This window comes from Pleurodeles waltl, chromosome 5 (assembly GCF_031143425.1).
Source record: "Pleurodeles waltl isolate 20211129_DDA chromosome 5, aPleWal1.hap1.20221129, whole genome shotgun sequence".
In the NCBI taxonomy this organism is placed as follows: domain Eukaryota; kingdom Metazoa; phylum Chordata; class Amphibia; order Caudata; family Salamandridae; genus Pleurodeles; species Pleurodeles waltl.
Window position 1 is genome coordinate 1,766,215,354 of NC_090444.1, and position 18,708 is coordinate 1,766,234,061.

General features: G+C 41.3%; 1 protein-coding gene across 2 annotated transcripts in view; it reads right to left on the reverse strand.

The window, feature by feature from the left end:
• Positions 1-18,708, reverse strand: part of EPHX1 (epoxide hydrolase 1) — a 162,579-nt gene that overhangs the window by 100,393 nt on the left and 43,478 nt on the right. For both annotated transcript variants that reach the window (XM_069236188.1, XM_069236189.1), the window contains exon 2: positions 997-1,076. The gene's annotated coding sequence lies outside the window, so the exon portion shown is untranslated. The remainder of the gene's footprint in view (positions 1-996; positions 1,077-18,708) is intronic.

Genomic DNA, 18,708 nt, shown 5'->3' on the forward strand with positions numbered 1-18,708 from the left:
CCTTGTAAAGTCACTGCAATAAGCAATCAAGTGAGGCAGTATCAGTGCTTGCTCATGCCAATTTAGCAGTACTGCCTTAATAACATGAAGTTTGACCCTTGCACTGCTGTAATAATTGTGTGACCGAGTGACCATTATTAAAAGTGGTCTAAAAATCACTTTGAATACACAGATAATTAAGTACAAGTAAAATAATCACAACAGCATTTCTTAGCAAACTATATTAAAGTCACCTATATGCAACAGAGCATGCAAAATAGTCCCAAAATGTGGTGGCAGCCAATCAGATCTGATCTCTAGATCTGTTGGCTCTGCGAATGCTCTGCAGCATGAAATATACATTTTCTAACCTTGATTTCTCATAAATTTCTAAACAGATTTACACCAAATCACACAAAGCACACTTTCTGGCCCAAGATCTAGCTTTATGCCAAATTTGGTGTTATTTATTTCAGTAGTTTTTGTGGTGTCACTATTTTACGTATGAAAGATTACATGGGGAAAACACGTTTAGGGATTCTCTCCTCCACCCCCTTTTGTTTTTTTCTTTGAATAAATTGCCCGCCGCTTGATCAATCACCCATAAACTTTCCAGGAAGGAGCTCAGGTGGAGCCTTTTTTTTGGAAAGTTTCATAAAGATTCATCAAACTATATTAAAACTATAGTAAAACAGAGCACGCAAAATAGACCCAGAATTTTTTTTTATCAGATTATAAACATAGTGGTAAATGGACTGAATATAGCTGATCTATCATACATACAATGTACTTAACAAAAGTAAATTCGAACATTACAAGTTCAAGTCACAAAGATTATTCTGTGAGTAGGAATGCCTTACTCTTTTCTTACTCATGAATTTCCATAAAACAAAGTTGTGCAAATGAAGTACTGAAAATCTATTATGAAAGAGTGACACGCTTAAACAAGGAGAGGCAGAGTAAGATGAATATACAATGTGAATCCAACTACACACAAGCCATGCTCACAAGACTTACCCCAGCTAGAAGAGATGATCTCCAAAAACAGACCGCTGCAGCTGCTTCTCCGCACAAGACTGGATTCACACGGTCAGACTCTGGAAAAAATGGTGGCTAGATCAATAGTGTTATCACAAACTGACAAAGATTTGTCAAGCATGGTAATCTTATCTGAATGCAGAAGGTTGAATTGTGATAAAATATTTTGGAGTCTCTTTTTAGTGCACCTATTTTGAAAGGGTCCAACCTTTGTAACCAAATCACGTGGGTTTGGTTTGATCTTTTATTGAACTTGTGATAAAAATTTGCTTGTTTTGGCAACTGTTCTAACACTAGTTGCACATTTACTGCCTAGAAAAGTAGGATAAAAAGATACCAAGAAAAAAAATGAAGAAGCGTTACTACAAAACTTTATTGTTGTAAATGATACACATACGTACAATGCACAAAAAAAATCTATGCAGAAATACGTTTAAGAAAACAGTGTTACTAGTACACTTATTAATTCTACTCTTTAAATAAAAGGCCAAGGCCTAGATTTACTAAGAGTTTGCATAACACAGGGCAGTAAGCAAAGTTGCTGCGCCAAGTGAACTGGAGAGAGCAGAACCGCGCCATATCAACAAAGATATGGTGTAATTCTGGCATCTCCATCTGCTGGCACAGTTTCTGCAACAAAGTGACACCGTATAAGGGTGTGTGTGTGTTGTGGTCTGCATGCAGGTAGGAGTGTCTGCCTGCACTAAACTAGGCTATAGAGCTATTTCCTCTATGTATGTGAGCATGTAAAGAGGAAAAAACAAGGACAATTTTGGCTTAAATCCAGATCTACAAGTCTTAGTACTTATGGACCTGCATCAAAATCCATGGGTGGATGCATGGGAATGCCCATGCACCACCTGTGGAATGGCTCCATCAAAGAAAATAACACAGCGGAGCACCAGGGGCAGGGTGGTGCAGTAGCGTATGCAGATGAACAGAGTAACATGGGGGGTGGAGGCACAGAAGCACAAGTAGCAACCACAGGTTAACGAGAGCAACTTGTTGAATTGGGACCCCCCAGAAGTACACAAGCACGGGTGGGGGCCACAGGCACACAGGTGAGGAAGTGACAAAGGAGGAGCACAGCAACTTATGGGCTAGTTGGGTTTGGGGACAAAAACACACAGGTAAGGGAGAGTGATACAGATGCGGGGGATGATGTAGCACACAAGAGAGACAGCTTACAAACAAATGCAGTCTCATGGAGTGCTTCAAAAGAAAAGAAAAAAAAGGTAGCTCCCATGATGCAAGCAGTGGAAGACAAAAGTGCTGGGGCATGCTCCAGGGAAGGGCCAAACACAAGAAGAGGAAGTGAAGTTTGCATGCTCTGCAAGCAAATGAGTGATGATGAAGCCAACCAATGGTAAGCAATGGGCAGGATCTAAGCCTACTGTACGTTTACAAACTACCAGAGTATGCAGGCGAGGCAAAATAAATAGAGACATTTCGAATTTCCAAAGTACAAACAGCAATTCGCAAAAAACACTCTTGAATGCAATTAAATCCTGGCCAACATTCTGGGCAGACTAATTTTCTACGGAAGCATGTAAATGGTGCATTATAACCCATTGTGCTTTGAACAGATTCCTATGCCACAGAGCCCCTGGAGGATCACACCATGCATAACCTAATCGTCACTTTGACTTCAAGAACAGTATTCATTTAGGAAGATCAGAGTCGGTGTTCATAGAATGAACCTCACTTTCTGTGGGGGTACACTTTCCCAGTGCAGGAAATATGTGAGGTTGCACCAAGTCTCTCCCGAACACTAGATATGGGATTCATTGTCCCCAACTCAGGGTCAGGCACCTCTTTCGTGCAGTCTCTCATTCAGTCATCAGTCCCTTATTATACTGATATATCAAAGAACAACTAAGCATTTTGACAAGAGGGCATTAGCAGTTCTGGGTGGAGTACATAGAGAAGTCGATATCTGATGCTGAACAATAACAGCGCTACCTACATTTAAAACTGACATACATGTACAGACGCAAAACGGGCTGAATGTGGGGATATTGTTTATGATGATTCTTGTTGCATGAGATGGCCATTCACAGAGGGTTTGAAAGATCAGTGGTCCCAGTGGCTGAATGGATCTGAATTTTCAGATGTTGGTAAAAAAAACTTTTGTGGCTGAATCTAGGTTCAAGTAGGCATGGACCAACTGATGATTTCTGAGCGGAAGTTCAGGGAGGAGCCATTTATCTCCCTAACAAAAAAGACCTACAGCGTCTAGAGATCTGTTATGGGGGTAGCCAACCATCTCCGAGACAGGGTTACGAGCTTGGAGTGGCTGGCAAGACTTAGGAGGGTCTTGTAATGATATTAAAACTCAGTCCAATGGAGTAAACAAAGACAAAGATCTATCAGTAAAAGCTTACAGTGGTCAAATTCACTGATGACAAGTGAAGAAATCAGTGTCCCTTTTTTTTTTTTTTAGTATAAATGCGTATAATTCCCATATATTCAATAATAGAAATCTGGAGACTGTCATTCATAGCAGTGAAAATTCCTATATTCACTGCAGGGTTGAAGTTCACAATATATTTCAACCAAAGGATGTCGTGGTGATAATATCAGGGGTTACAAATGAATAGGGTAGGAGAGAGGGGTGATAAGGCTTCAGGAAAATTGATTACTTCTGCTTTGGCTGCATCTGCGTACGAGAGCTGTCCCCCCCAGTGGCGGGTGGTTGTGAGGCAGCTTGAGAGTTTTATTAGTAGGTGAAGCATGAAAGCAAAAAACAAGATAGATTTAGGTATCCTATGCACAGAGATGATAGGAAAAGCAGAAAGAAGTGGGTACATTGCATACGGATTCTATGTAGTGTGTGAAGAGGAGGGGACCGGGCCTTGTGAGACATCAACTCTCAGCGGTGTGGGGGTGGAGAGCGAGTAGCGCCAAGAGACTGAGAGGGGACGATCAGAGTGGTAGCATGGAAAAGAGTTGAGAGCTTATTCTGTGATCCCAAGATAGGGTGGGTGTGGGTAAGAGGGTGGGACGATCAACAGTATCAAATGCTGCCAAGAGGTTGAGAAGAAGAATGGAAAAGTGCGGACTGTAATGAGAAGAGGCTGTGAAGTTGGACACAGGAGTAAAAGTGGGCTACGTGGAGTGCACTGCCCTGAATCTAGATTGAAACATGAGGTGTGTACTCAGGAAAGAGTATTAATTGGAAATAAATGTTCTCACATTTTTCTTTAGAATACTGGAAGTAATGGGACAGGCCTATAGCTAGCCAAGGTTGAAAGGTTACCGGTGGGTCTTTCGGTGAGAGGAGACTGGAAGCAAGAAAGAGGGGTGCCAGAATTAGAGATTAATGCCAGACAGAATGGCCCATCAGAGTAGAAGAACAGTGGTTTGATGGTTTGGGGCTGAAATGATCAAACAGTGCATATGAAGCGCTGGTAGATAGGAGAATGGGAAGTAATTCAGCAGGAGATGCGCAAGAGAAAGCGGGAGTAGATACAATGAAAGCAATGAAAGATTACTGAAGTGGTGTGAAACAGGATAATATTTTCTCAGTGTCACATGATTGGATCCTATGATTATGTGGTTCACCTATTAGCTCAATGCTCCATTAACAAAAGTAAACAAATGCTTGGCTTTGGGCCACGAGTTTAGGATCCTGGGTCCCTTTCCATGCTACACATAAGCTTGGCCACAGGTGGGTTTAAAGCAAGGGCTGCTCTGTGATCCTCATTGTAGCAATGCAGCTCCAGCCAAATGAATGGATGACACCATTGAGCACCCTCCTGTTTCTTCTCCAGCCTGCAGCTGTCACACACACTGAAACCAGTTCCAACAGGAACTGGTCCGTACAGCTGAGGACACACAGTCAAAGCAGCACTAGAATGTTAACTGCTGTAAACAAACGGCACATTCACTCACATATTTAAAAATACCTCCAAGTGACAAGTCAGTGAGTCTAATCCAAAAGCCAATACTAGAAGGTGCTCTTATTTTAAGTGCACTTCTACATTTCTGCAAATGTTACTAAACTCTCAATCACTGAATGAACAACTCACACAAGGCAACTGTGCTTCAGAGGGCTGTCTAAAAGTGCAAGGTCAGCAACGAGCCAGCCGCACGAAAGAAGGATGGGCAAGGCTGTGCGGTCTACTCGGTCTTGGTTGTTATCAGCATCTTATCCAATGGCACAAGGCATGAACAGCGGTGTTCAGAATTTTATTCCAGTACAATAAATTAGTATTAAGAAATCTTTAAAAATTCTCTTGGTCCTAAGGACAGGTTGTCAAAGGGCAAAAAGGGTTCCTAAAGCAAACGTGCTCCCATACATACATGGTGAAGGCTTGGTGTCCTGATAATACAGGGTGGCCAACTCAGCGTACTCTCTTCTGAGGTCGATACAATGAGTACTGTTAAATTTCAGAATATAAACACCTGCCATTTAAAGCACTTGGAATAGGCATGTGTGGTATGAAGCGATATATATATATATGTATACACACACATTTTATTTGTACCTACTGGCGATTGCCAGTAGGTAGTTATAGTTAGGAACTAGCTTCCGTAAGCAAAGCATTTTTTGTTTTGTTTATAACTGTGGCCCCCTTTGACAAATCTTTATAAAATTTTCAAAATTAGTTTGCCTCTCAATTCAGGTGATGTCTTGAAACTTTCAGGAGGCTCCGTCAAGCGTAGGCTGGGAAAAAGGAGGGCCAGAACAGGTTTTCCCCATGCAATTTCCCATAGGGATTTTGAATATGACTATAGCCCGAACCGCTGGAGGTAATTACACCACATTTGGCAGAAAGGTAGCTTTTGGTCTCCAGAAAGCATGCTTTTTGTTATTTGGTGTAAATCCATCCAGTCGTTTTTGAGATGTTAAAGGAAAAATAAATTTGTATATCTGGTTGGAGCCTAAGCACAGATCTCATGTTGAAATCTGATTGGCTGCCAGCACTTCAACCAGCCATCTTGGGACCAATGTACATGACAGCACCTTCTAAAGTTCTACAGAGGTGAACACGAGAACTAAAGCCTAAATGTAGGGTATAAATGTACTTTAAGGAATATATATATATATATATATATATATATATATATATATATACACACACACATACACACAAATACATACATATATATCTAAAAACCTTCACTGTAAGCCCTTTGTGGCGTGTACGGTACTCTTTGTTGTCAATGAGGTGGTGTGTTTTCCATCGGCGGGGCCACACAATATCACATTTCCAAAGTATCTTCCCGAAATACAAGTGAAAACGCACTCCCCAGAAGCAATAAACTGATTTGTTGCAAAAAGGTGAAATCGACTGCCAGTACTTCCGACATATTTCGGTCTACACAGCCTTGATCACGGAGTATTGTGCTTCAGACTATTGGGCTTCTGGCATGCAGACTGAAACATGCACTTTGAACACCAGCAGCAGACTGCCAGTTAACTCCCTGGTGATCAACAGCTTTACTACAGTGTTCTATCTAAGGAGTAACTAGAGTGCTAGATTCTGAATTTATGTCAAAAATGTGGCACATCTGAACGCCATCTTGATGGAATCTAAGTGGAAAACTGAAAACATTTACTACTGAGGATACTGCAGTAAATGTGGAAATTAGGGAGCTTCATAACAAATTGGTCTTCCAACATGGCCACCAAAGAAAACTAGCATTTACAATGCAACGGGTCTTGCATTTGCTCGAGTTAGAACTATTAGCGTTGTACACTCCTAACTGGACTTATCTTGCCACACAGATTGAAAGGAAAAAAAACAAGCTTGATCACGCTGCGTGAAAATAAAAAGATAAAGTAATGCAGAAGCCAGGCTGAAAACATGGAGCCTCGTATGTTTTCAGTAGTTGCCCGGTGTGCTCGAGGAGGGCTAAACACCGGAAAAGGCATGATGTATGCATGCCTTTCACTAATAAAAGCAAACGGATTCTAAAAGGCAAGTCCACAAACCAATGAAAGTGACAGGCGTGACATGGGTGTGGTTAAAAGCCTAAAGGGAGATTACAACAGGGACAGAGCGCTTGTGCGTTCTACCCCAAATGTAGCACAAATATCACCCAAATGTAGTCTACGTATATCCCAATAACTGAAAAGTAGAAAACAATTACATTTTCTTTTATTGCAGTTTTATATAGCGCAGACTTGACCCAAAGGTACTGGAGTGCTTTACATGAGCATCAGTTACATTACACAAGGACACAATCATTTTGGTTTTAGGCATGGGGAGAATAAGTGATTGATCAGAATCACAGGGTGTCGAGCCGACGCCAAACCTCGAACCTGGTTCCCCAGTTGCAGAGTGTGCAGCCCTGGCTGTAAAAACACATCCTCTCCCTTAAGTGTAACAAATAATCAAGTGATCAACCGGATAAACATACAGATAGCAAGTAATTTATAAGTGCTTTGTCATTATTTGAGAGCTCAGAAAATATGTCCACATTTTAGTTCTTTTAGAGCACTAACCATAATTTCTGTGGGAATAAGACCCTCTCAGATTGATAATTTCTAAAGGAATGGCTTTAGGTATTATAATTCTCAATACATCCAGACGACATCAGGCATGCAACACTTTTGTAATAAATACAAAATGTTCGCCATCTAGTTGATCATTAAAATACTATGGGGAGGCAGAGGTCAGGGACTCAGATAATTAAGGGCAGGCAGGAGGCTGCAGAGGCAACAAGTTGATCATGCTTGGCAGGTGGGAAATTCAGTGGCAGCACAGTAGACCATGGAGGGCAGGGTAAAAGGGGGGCAGGGTCAACAAACCAACCGTGCAGGATAGGCAAGAAAGGCTGTGCCAATTTAACAGACCATTGAGGGAAGAAGGAAGAGCCAGTGACAGTACAGCCATACAAGCCAACAGGCCTGATTTGCGCAAGAGACTCAACGTTTTAAAGCCTAAAAGGGCTTTATTTTATCTGTCTCCTGCCTAAAATCTCCTCTTTTTCAATGTAAGTCAATGGGGAAATTCAATTCCCCAGGTTTTATTTCTTACCAAGTTCAAAATGTTGGCAAGTATGGTACATTGGATGACGGAGGGAGATGGGCAGGGGCACCAAACTGACCTTTCAGGGCAGGCGTCCGGGCTTGCAGAAGCACAATACACTGCACAGTGCAAGCGGGACGGCAGTGCAGCACAAAGGACCGTGCAGGGCCCAAGGAGGGGGCAGGGCCATGCACACGGACAACAGAGGGCAGAGGGGGGAGAGGGAAGGGTAGCAAGCTGACCAGAAAGAGAAGGCAGTTGCAAAATAACGCACCATAAACGGAAGGAGTAAGGGGAGGTCAGCGGCATGACAAATGACCAGACAGGGAAGGAGGGTGGGGATAGTTGCCTGTACATGGAAAACGGGCAGAGCAGCAAGCTGACCATGGACGGCAGGTGGGATGGGCACTGGAAGCACAACACACCATGGAGGGCAACAGTGAGACTAAAATGGCATATACAGCAGGGGCGTGCACAAAGGACTATGGAGGACAGAAGGAAGGGGTAGGGCCTGGACTCAGACAGGAGAGGACAGGAGAAGGGGTTTCACAACAAACCATGCAGGGCAGGCAGGAGGAGCAATTGCAGCATAAACGAGCATGGAGTGAAGTAGGGAGGGGTATGGAACTCGGACAGGCAAGGTGGAGGTGGCAGGGACAGGCAGCAGCTATCTGACCATGCTAAGCAGGTGGGCGAGGTAGTGGCAGCTCAACAGAACAGTCGGGAGATATGAGGGGCAGTGGCAGGTCCTTGGAACCTGGTGGGCAAAAAGGAGGGAGCAGGGGCATGCACACAGTCATCGGCGGGCAGGGGGAAGGATGGTAGCGGCAGAAAGCTAAGCACAGAGGTTAAGCAGAAGGGCAATGATGAGACACAGAATTGGGCAACAGAGGGCAGGAGGAGTGGGCAGGGACATCAAGCAAAATGGAGGACAGTGGCAGCCCATCGGACCATGCAGGGCAGGAGGGAGGAGGCGGGTGCATGGACTCTGACAACAGAAGGTATGGAGGAAGTGGAAGGGGCAGCAAGTCAACTGTTCAGGGCAGGCGGGAAGGGCAGTGGCAGAACGATGGCCACACAGGGCTGCAATGAGAAAGCAAGGGCATGGACTTGGACAATGGATGGCAAGGAGGAGGGGGGCAGAAGCAGCAAGCCTGGGAGGGGGCAGCACAAAGCCAGGTCAGGGTCTGCGTCCAATCTCCCCAGCTCCTACCACGTATTGTGATGGGCATCTTACTTTATATTTTTTTTTTAAACCTGAAATTGACTGAAAAAACAAAGGTTACAGGGACATTATAGTTAGGAAACAGATTTCTTTTTTTTAACTTAGAAATTAAAAAAACCTTTGAAATGTACTATAAAAAACAAAGGTTACAAGGACGTTATAGCGAGGTTCAGATTTTACACGCACAAAACCACAGAAATTCAGCTGTTATAGTTATTTCCAGTAACTAGAACATAATAGTGCTAAAATAGGATATAAACGGCCCATGAGGATATTATAAACAAATTAGAAAAATAAGAGTGTTTGAAAATGAGTAAACTTTACATAAGGTTATTACTACCAGGAGAGTGGATCGAGTTAGTCAAACACAACATGACTGTAATGAATACATGTGAAACACCTGGAGTTCTTTCTTCTGTCGGCATTGAACTTGTATGGCCGGTAAGCCGATCTGGGAACAATGGGTGGGGGAAGGACTGGGCGGCTTTCTTTCGGAATCCAATACCTGAGCCGGTGATGTTTAACTGGAATGTTGAGCTACAGAGCAGTGGATAATTCCTCAGTGGATGGCTATCTACAGACCTTTCCCAAGCACTGCAGCACCATTACTGCACTAAAGCTCCAAGATGAAGTTGGATGGTGTGCCAGGGTTCATGTCTGGGCATGCAATTATTGAACAAATAAATTCTTTCGGGATATGTCATTATCAGCGGATTATCCCTATTGCGACAATCAATTGCATCATCTCTCATTTGCGTGCCCATGTCAGGCATTTGGAAGAGGGCGTCATAGTTAATTCACAAAATTCTTACATGTGCTCAGTTTGCTAGGGCAGGTGTTACTTGGAAGTTTATACTTTTTGTACAAGTTAGGCAGCATCAATGGAGGGTACAGATTAAATGAGCGGTGCTTTTTCAAAAACTGGGAGGAGTAGAAGAGGTACAGCAGGGCTGAAGAGGTGAATTGAGTTAAGCTGAAATGGAGTAAGGCCTACAGGAACCCAGCACATCTGAAATGACAAACGACTATACCTCACTACAGTTATTTCTCATTAAGAGGAAACAATGAACTATTAAGGCACCAAAGCATAGGTGGGTCAAACGTCCTTTTCTGTTACTCAAAGCAATGTGTGATTTGCAGATGTCGAGCAATGGAACCGCACATAACCCATGACTGACTGAGGTCTTTGGCCTTGAAATTCAAATGAGATTGAGAAATTATGAGCCTAAATCTTTCTAACATTGTGAAATCTTTCTACAACATGCTGATCTAATGAAGCCGAAGTCAGATAAAGTTACTAATGAAAGTCCTTTTAAATTGATTAACAGAAGCAAACACAGCAGCTGCAGTCTTTAGCTAATGAAGTTGTTCTTTAGTAAATTAAAAGGAGAAATTATTGTGACTATTACCTTATCAAACTCTATAAATCTAGCACAAAGATGCCTTTAGTACATTGCACATAAAGATTTAGGGCCTTATTTAGAGATTGGCGGATATCACGTCTGTTGCACAGAAGTACCACATGGCAGTTAAGACACACGCCACGTCTGTGAGAGAGTATCCTGTCTGCAAAACTCTAATTAAGGCCCTTTGGTCTCTAGGCTATAACTCCAGAGATACAAACTGGATTTGTGAACAGTGACACTTTGATCCAGTCCTGGCATTTTAGCCAATGGTACTTTGCATGATGGGAATTTGAGTTCGGCTGATTATTATATATCCCTACTTGCAGGGCTTTATTTGCGCTGGTGGATGTCGGTACTCACTTTTGGGGACCAGCGTTTATTTTTCATCATCTGACTTTGACCGAGAGGAAGATGGAGAAAAAGCAGAAACGACTGAACGAAGAAAAGAGGGAAAAAAGTAAAGCAGTGACCGAGGGAGAAACCAGAAGAAAAAGCACCTTTAAGAGTGAGATGAAGAGAAAGGACATGTGCGGGAGCAGAAGGAAAACGCTGAGGTGGAGTCAAGACTGGGAAACCTTAGTATTCAGGAACCCCAGCTTTCAGCTGCACTGCGACCTGCGCCTAAGAAATGGTCTGGGCTGTATTTACTTTTATTTCCCAAGTGCAGCACTGCCTACAAGCCAGTTGCTAACTAAAAATCCAACACTGGATAAAGAGGAGACAGGAGACATAGGGCCATTTGACCTTGGAAAGGAAATTCGGCAAGTGTGACATTGTTATAGTCCACTCAAGATGAGGATATCTGGGCCACCTTCATCATAATAAGCCTGTCTAGCAAGTTAAGCACATTATTCCGAAAGAAATGTCACTGAGTTTAATCAGATTGTGTCATTTACAATTTAAATCTGTACTGCAAACATACTTTGGTATGATCCAGCTCACGGGTTCTTGGAGAAGGTTTCCATAATTAGAAAGCAATGTCATTCTTATGAGTCATTTGATGCAGAAATGATTTATTAGAACTCTTTTTCAGGTCTGCCACTTTCTGTATAAATCACAATTCTTTCTGTTAGCGTAACCAGAATATAGGTAAGGGGATGTGGTTATGAAAAAATATCCAAGACTCAATGATTATGAAGAACACCACACCTCGCAGCGGTGTAAAGGAGGAGGGTCTGAGGGAATCATTTCTATTCCACTAAGACAACCTTGGGCACTAATATCTACTCCAGTGAGGATAGAGGTGCTCTACTCTTTTTTTATTTTATTTTTTACATTAAGACAAATCTTTTCAGATTACAATCTTGATACTAGCTTGTTGGAAACACTCAAAATAGGTTAGCATAAAGAACAGTGAGTGTAAAGTGCTGGTCTGAAAACTACAATACAAAGCCATGATCACGGTAGAGCGGATCTGGTGAAACAACATAAGCATATTTTGTTTTACTGAGAGTACATAAAGTGTAGAGTGAAGGGCTTTGCTAAAAACGCCACAAAGCAAAACTATGCTTACCTGTGAGGTTATAATTGCAACCTCTGTTACAAATATGATTGCTTGCTATCTTAAATCCATCCCCAAGATCAGGGCACAACTGTCCCAAATACTACCAACAAAGAGCCTAGTGCTGTCACCCCGAGGTATAGCACCTTGAACCTCATAGCTCCAATACCCCTCTCTTTTACAATACTGGAAGAAGCTGAAAACCCAAGTCTTCCAGAAGAATTGCTATCATCGCTAGTTAATCCCAAACCCCAGATGCAGCATGTAAATCTATAAAAGATTACGACATTCCAACTTGCGCATCACAACTATAGGCTCTCGGTCATTCTTATCTCTTGCCTCTACCAGACATTCTTTTAAACCATCCTTTGACTATCCACCCTGTTGCTAGTGTTGGTGCCTGTTGGTGTTTACCTAATCCTCTTCCTTACCAGGTGCCGCCATCAAACAGTTACACAGTAAGAAGTATCTATTCATCCATCTACACCGTCCCATAGTTTCTGAAACTCCATCTTTTACCTTGATGAAAGCAGCTCGCCTTCGAGAAGGAGAATTCTGTCTTATGACTATACGTCTTTTGTCCATACTGCAGCATATGACATTGGTTTGTTAGTGGGCTCGGCGCGTACCTTTATTAATCACATTTCACTAAATCAGGTGGCCAGATGTACATAGGATTTCAGCATTTGCAAACCCCCCCGATTCGGTAAATCAGAAGATCTGCAATCCTTTTAATGAACTAAACCCATTTACCAATACTAAAAATAAAAAATAAAAAAAATAAAAATCACTACATGGATTTAGTATTGGGCAACAAATAGCAATTTGAAGGGGGCCCTTCTAAATTGTGATTCTGTGTCGTATTTTTCTGTGGTTTGCGACCGAATTCCAAAAGAATGAATTACAGTCCATTAAAAAGGTTATGTCAATAACAACGTGCAGAGTAAAAAAAAAAAAAAGAAAAGAAAATATTTATTATGAATATTCATCAGTATGGAAAAAAAGACAAATTAACTGAATAACAATAAGTCCTACATAACACTAAACACGCATCCAACAGTAAAGTTATCATATCTGTCACATGCATGTGAAAAGAAGACATTACATATACCAATGAGCATTTAGACATTAGTATAAAATCTCAAGTATTAAACATTTACCATTCAAACCAGAACATAGGTGAAGGCAGCAGACATACATTAGCAAGTGTAGACTGACTGAAGTAAACTTCTTCAGAGCATAGTGACACTTTTAAAATTCTTTTTGGAAATTCTCTGCATTAGCAGTCACCAGAGGTTTCGCAAATATAATCTATAAATTATTTAATATACAAAGGTCTAAACACCCATATTAGTATCAATGGATATTATACATTTAAATGTATTCAACAGAAGAAAAGTCTTACAGTTGTTTATAGAGTTTTATTTACTCACTTTGCAAATTTTATCTGATGTGTTGTTTAAAACAACTGTTTATCTAGCATAACAATATCTCCTTTAGGAGTGTATTCTATCTGCACAGATTAAAATGACTACAATGGGAACTATTGTACTCACTAATAATCAGTTGGTGTGAGAGGTATGACAAATGTGTTTAATAGGTTCATTTTGAATTTTTGGATTTTGATAAAGCAAGAATTATCACAGCAAATACTCTGAAAATAATTATTATTTGTAATTCACATTGAATAACATATATTCAACAACAATACAGCCTGTATGCCAGAAATAAATAAAACTCAGTGAGTTAATATTTTACTAATTTAAACCATATGAAGTATCTTTCCCTAAAAGTGAACTCAGCGAGAATCTAATTACTGTCTCTGCCTGAATGCATTTATAAGTTTACTGGACAAAACAAAATAACTCAGCTACAATGTAGAAAAGAAATATCCAATCAAACATTTTGTACACTGCCATTCATCTTTTGGTCATTTATTTAATTGATTGCCGAGGTTAAAAAAAAATGTATGCACAAAGAACAACAAGAATGATGCAAGGGAGAATGTTGGAATTAGCACGGCTTGTATCCACGGGATCCAAAATATTTGATCTCAAATAATTTTTAATACAAATATTATGTTATGGAAAGAATTTCATTCTGAGCATATGCTTCACTGACCCACGTCAGCACTGGGGTTATCAGATGCTTATCTTAAATTGTTTGGAAAGCATCTGGATTAGGACATTGAGAATTGTGAGATCACAACTTTATGTAAATCCAGCATCCTTGTACTATCAGTTGTTCATTTGCTTACATTCCAGCTGAAAGCACTACTACAGCCTAAGCATTATTGCACATTAAGATGCCTTTTAAATGCACTGCCATCTTGTTAGCCAATGTTGTACATTGCACATTTAGCCTGACTGTAAAAGTAAGCATAGTCTTGTTCTGAATTTCCAATAACCACACAAAAGCTTCAGATTTATTGAAGTCTGCCTTGTTGTATCTTTATCTGAAGGCCCCCCACACTCTTCGGCTTGGTACCTGTTGTTATTGTGTATCTGGAGTTTCTATTTATCAAGGGTTCTGTTTTCCACTTATTGCATAGAGACAAAATGTACAAAGATAATGTGAAAATGTATAGAATGTAGTATGTGCTCCAGCTGATCAGACATTTAATTTGCAAATAACAATAAGACTATTTTTAATACTTGACAGCTATTTTTGCATTAAACAATTAAATTCTAAGAGTATTCCCAAGTGCCTGATTTGTTTTTGACAGTGGTCAAATAGAAACTCTGAATACATTCGACTTCTGTGTACTCTTAAGGCAACCCGTAAAGCAGCCTCCTATTATAAATCTTTTGTTGGCACTTTTTTAAAATAACATATATGGTGACTAAAATATATATTTTTTCTTTGAAACTGGTCTAAATTGCTAAAACCTGTCTAACATGGTTGAGGTTTAATAAAGGAAATAAAATGGTGAAAATAAAGTAAATCTTTGAGGCTAACTGGCTGCGAGTTCTGGAAAAATGGACATCTCGATTAGTTAACCTAGAAAGGCGCAAACTGCATAGTTTTGAAAATTGGGCAATGATGGGATATAAGAGAAAAATGATAATTATGGACACTGTGCTTAATGCAACGTAAAAATATATTGTAGATCATTAGGTTTAACAAATAGGTAACTTTTATTTTTAATAGCACTGAAAAAGTATTGAGTACATGACACAGCTGTCAGTTTTCTTTCAACACTAGGAAAATGTTAAGGCATTGATAAGTCCACAGCTGGGAAAGATGTGCTAATGCTTAGTAAGCTTATGTATCTTTTAGCATTTCCAAACATTCTCAATTCTTTGTGTAAAATATATAATAGAAATTGTCATACGATTGAACCTTATGTTCTATAACGAAGACGACAGGTCACACAAGACAGTGCTTTAAATTACATGTTGTGTAAGCTTGAAGTGTATATGACAAAAAAAAAAAACATAAAATTTCTTCACAAGATGGAAGGCACACAAAGTCCAGTCTTTGCCCTCTTACTCTGGCAGAAGCAGCACTGCAGGAAAGCTCCACAAAGCACAGTCACAGGCAGGGCAGCACTTCTTCCTCAGCGATCAGCGCTTCTCCAGGCAGAGGTTCCTCTTGGTTCCAGAAGTGTTTCCAAGGGCTTGATTTAGAGCTTGCCTCCTGTTGTTTGAAGTCTCAGGGACAGCAAAGACTTCTCTCTGCCAGAACCTGGAGTCTCTGGAGAGACTCCTGCTCTGACAAGTGGTGCCCTATCCAGTCCCTGGGCCCTTGAAAGGAAAGCCTTGAGTGGAAACCCAAGGAAATCGACTTCGGACGACTCCGGACCGACGCCGCTGCTGAATCCGGTAACGCCGCCTGCACCTGACGCCGTGACCTTCGCTGGAACGTGACGCTCTTCGCAGACCCGACGCCGCTGCAGCCACGCTGAAGTCCGCGACTCCATGGAAGTCGCCGCACCACGTCGTGACCGACGCCGCTCGAAGTGCGTGGATTCAACGTTTCGCACAGACGCCGCGATCCCCGACTTCGCGCATCGGCTTGTTTTCACTCTTCACCAAAGGTACTGTACTTGGGGGTCAACACGACTCCGTGTCCGGCGCCGCTGGTGTCGGCTTGTTGGGAACGACTCCGTCACGACGCCGTGTTAACATCTCATCGAAGCATTTTTGTTTCTAAGCGCTATTTTTGAGTTTAATCTTTAAAAATTCATAACTTGACTTGTGTATGTCGGATTTTTGTCGTTTTGGTCTTGTTTTGTTTAGATAAATATTTCTTATTTTTCTAAACCGGTGTTGTGTCATTTTGTAGTGTTTTCATTAAGTTACTCTGTGTGTTGGTACAAATACTTTACACCTAGCGCTCTGAAGTTAAGCCTACTGCTCTGCCAGGCTACCAAGGGGGTAAGCAGGGGTTATCTGAGGGTGATTCTCTTTTACCCTGACTAGAGTGAGGGTCCTTGCTTGAACAGGGGGTAACCTGACTGTCAACCAAAGACCCCATTTCTGAACTGGGAATGGTTAAGAAATAAATATGTTAGTTCCCAAGGAAATAAATGGAGATGTACATCTCTAACAAACCTTTGTATTGTCGGAAGGAGTTGGAGTGCATGTCCTGGATCACACATACCAAAATATATTTTCCATAATCCCCAACAATACAAATCAACAAGTACCTAAAATGGACCACAGAGGACAGAGTAAGAAGAGGTAAGAGAGTACATGCCATTATTTGAATAGATGTTTTCAGCCTTTGCTGGATTATCCTACATGGACCGAATCATGGCTATGAATATTGGGTGCTTCAAAGGTCTAAACACGTAGACAAAGTGTGTTCTGATTTATGATCTGAATAAAGGAGAGTGCAATCTTCAGAATATTTCCCACGATGTTAAACCCATATATTAATTGCAGCCGTTATACAATATTGAATGATGTGTCAGCAAAGAGGAATCCTGCTTGAGACATAAGGGGGTGTTATATTCCATTGTCAGCCCTAAAATGACTCGTTTGTTCACTGGCCAGTTCATCTTTATTCACAAGGCTACTTCTAAACGCTAGTCCGATGGCGAGTTGAGAGCCATCAACGTGCTGCTACAGACAGGCATAAATCTGTGCGTCCAGCACAGAATGTGGCGGACGCTGCAGTGTCATTAGTATACTCATTAAACTGAACATCGTTAAATAAGGCGATGTGTTTTAATTATCTCACCTACACAATGAACAGCAGTTTCTATCCTAGAGAATTTCCTATAATGCATAACCAACACTTTAAATATGGGAAATATGATAGGCTACTGAGTGACCAAGTGCAAGCATATGGCTGCATAGCCGTTTTATTTTGTGCTGTTTTGCAGTATATGCAAGGAACTGCACAGGCTAACACACAGTATTAAAGGGCTCCAACAGGCCACCATGACCAAAACTGAAATATAAGCTCTATTCACAGTCAAGGGGCTAACCACGCTGCATAGAGCAAAGCAGACTAGATTTCAAAATCTGATGTGGGGACAAAGATATCTCTGGTTGTAAAATGTCTCCCCAGTTCAGACTTGTCTTCTCAAACAAAACAAAAAAGGTCAGAGACTGGGCTGCCACTGCCCAAGACATCAGCAAACTCACAGGAAGTTACTGTACCATAGATTTCCTCAGGGGTCTCTTGGAACACCCACTTTGTGTTTAATGAAGGAAAGTGTGGTGTTGCTGCTTCAAAGGGTCCATTAAGGGTCCATTGGATGCACTTGTCTTAGTCACAGAGTTTCTCCATTTTATCCATTATTTAGACGATGCAGGGCTCACAACGGGTGCACCATTTTACGCAATAAGGGGTGCTTTGGTCAAGGGTTAAAGCTTTTGGAATAACTGTGGACAACATATTCCTGTAAACCATTCATAATTATTAACGAAGAAACAAGACCATCTCACAGACAAAACCTCTCGAAGGTGCTTTTGAAAAAATGGATTCGATTGCCTCTTATCCTGAAGAAATGTTTAGTGCATCTATTTTCTTGCCAATCCTAAAAATGTTTTCCCTCATGCAATCACATTGAGATGCTCAGGGTCTGCTGTCCGCAACATAATTGTTGATGTTTTGCTATTTACTGATTCAAGTTGTTGAGATCCCAGAAGTCCTTGGACTGTTTCCCAGAAAGGAACGTAATGGAAGGAGAGGAATCATTAGACGGCAAGTTGAGCTCAATACTATATTTCTGTGCTCACTTGTTGGTAATCCTGCAGTGACTAAGGGAGAGGCATGTTGGAGGGCAAATTACTTACTGAACAGCATCCAACAAGCCCCTGGTTGCTTTGTGCCACCTAAGAATGGAAGGCATGTCTCTACTGTAAGCCTGGATAACCCAGCCATCAATTCACAAGCACCTTTATTACACAAATGATAACCAGGAGTAGCCAACATAGGTCCAGGGGGGTTGTATCTATATGCCAGAGATAAAGGACAAAATCACTAAGTAAATGACCTCAATTTAGAATACTAGCATATAGACCTACCCTATGTGGCTTCCTTGAAAATCTGGCACACACCCGGCTCTTCGGGCCTTTGCTCGCCACTTACATAAAGTGCCTCAGGATGCAATGGGTAGGAGCA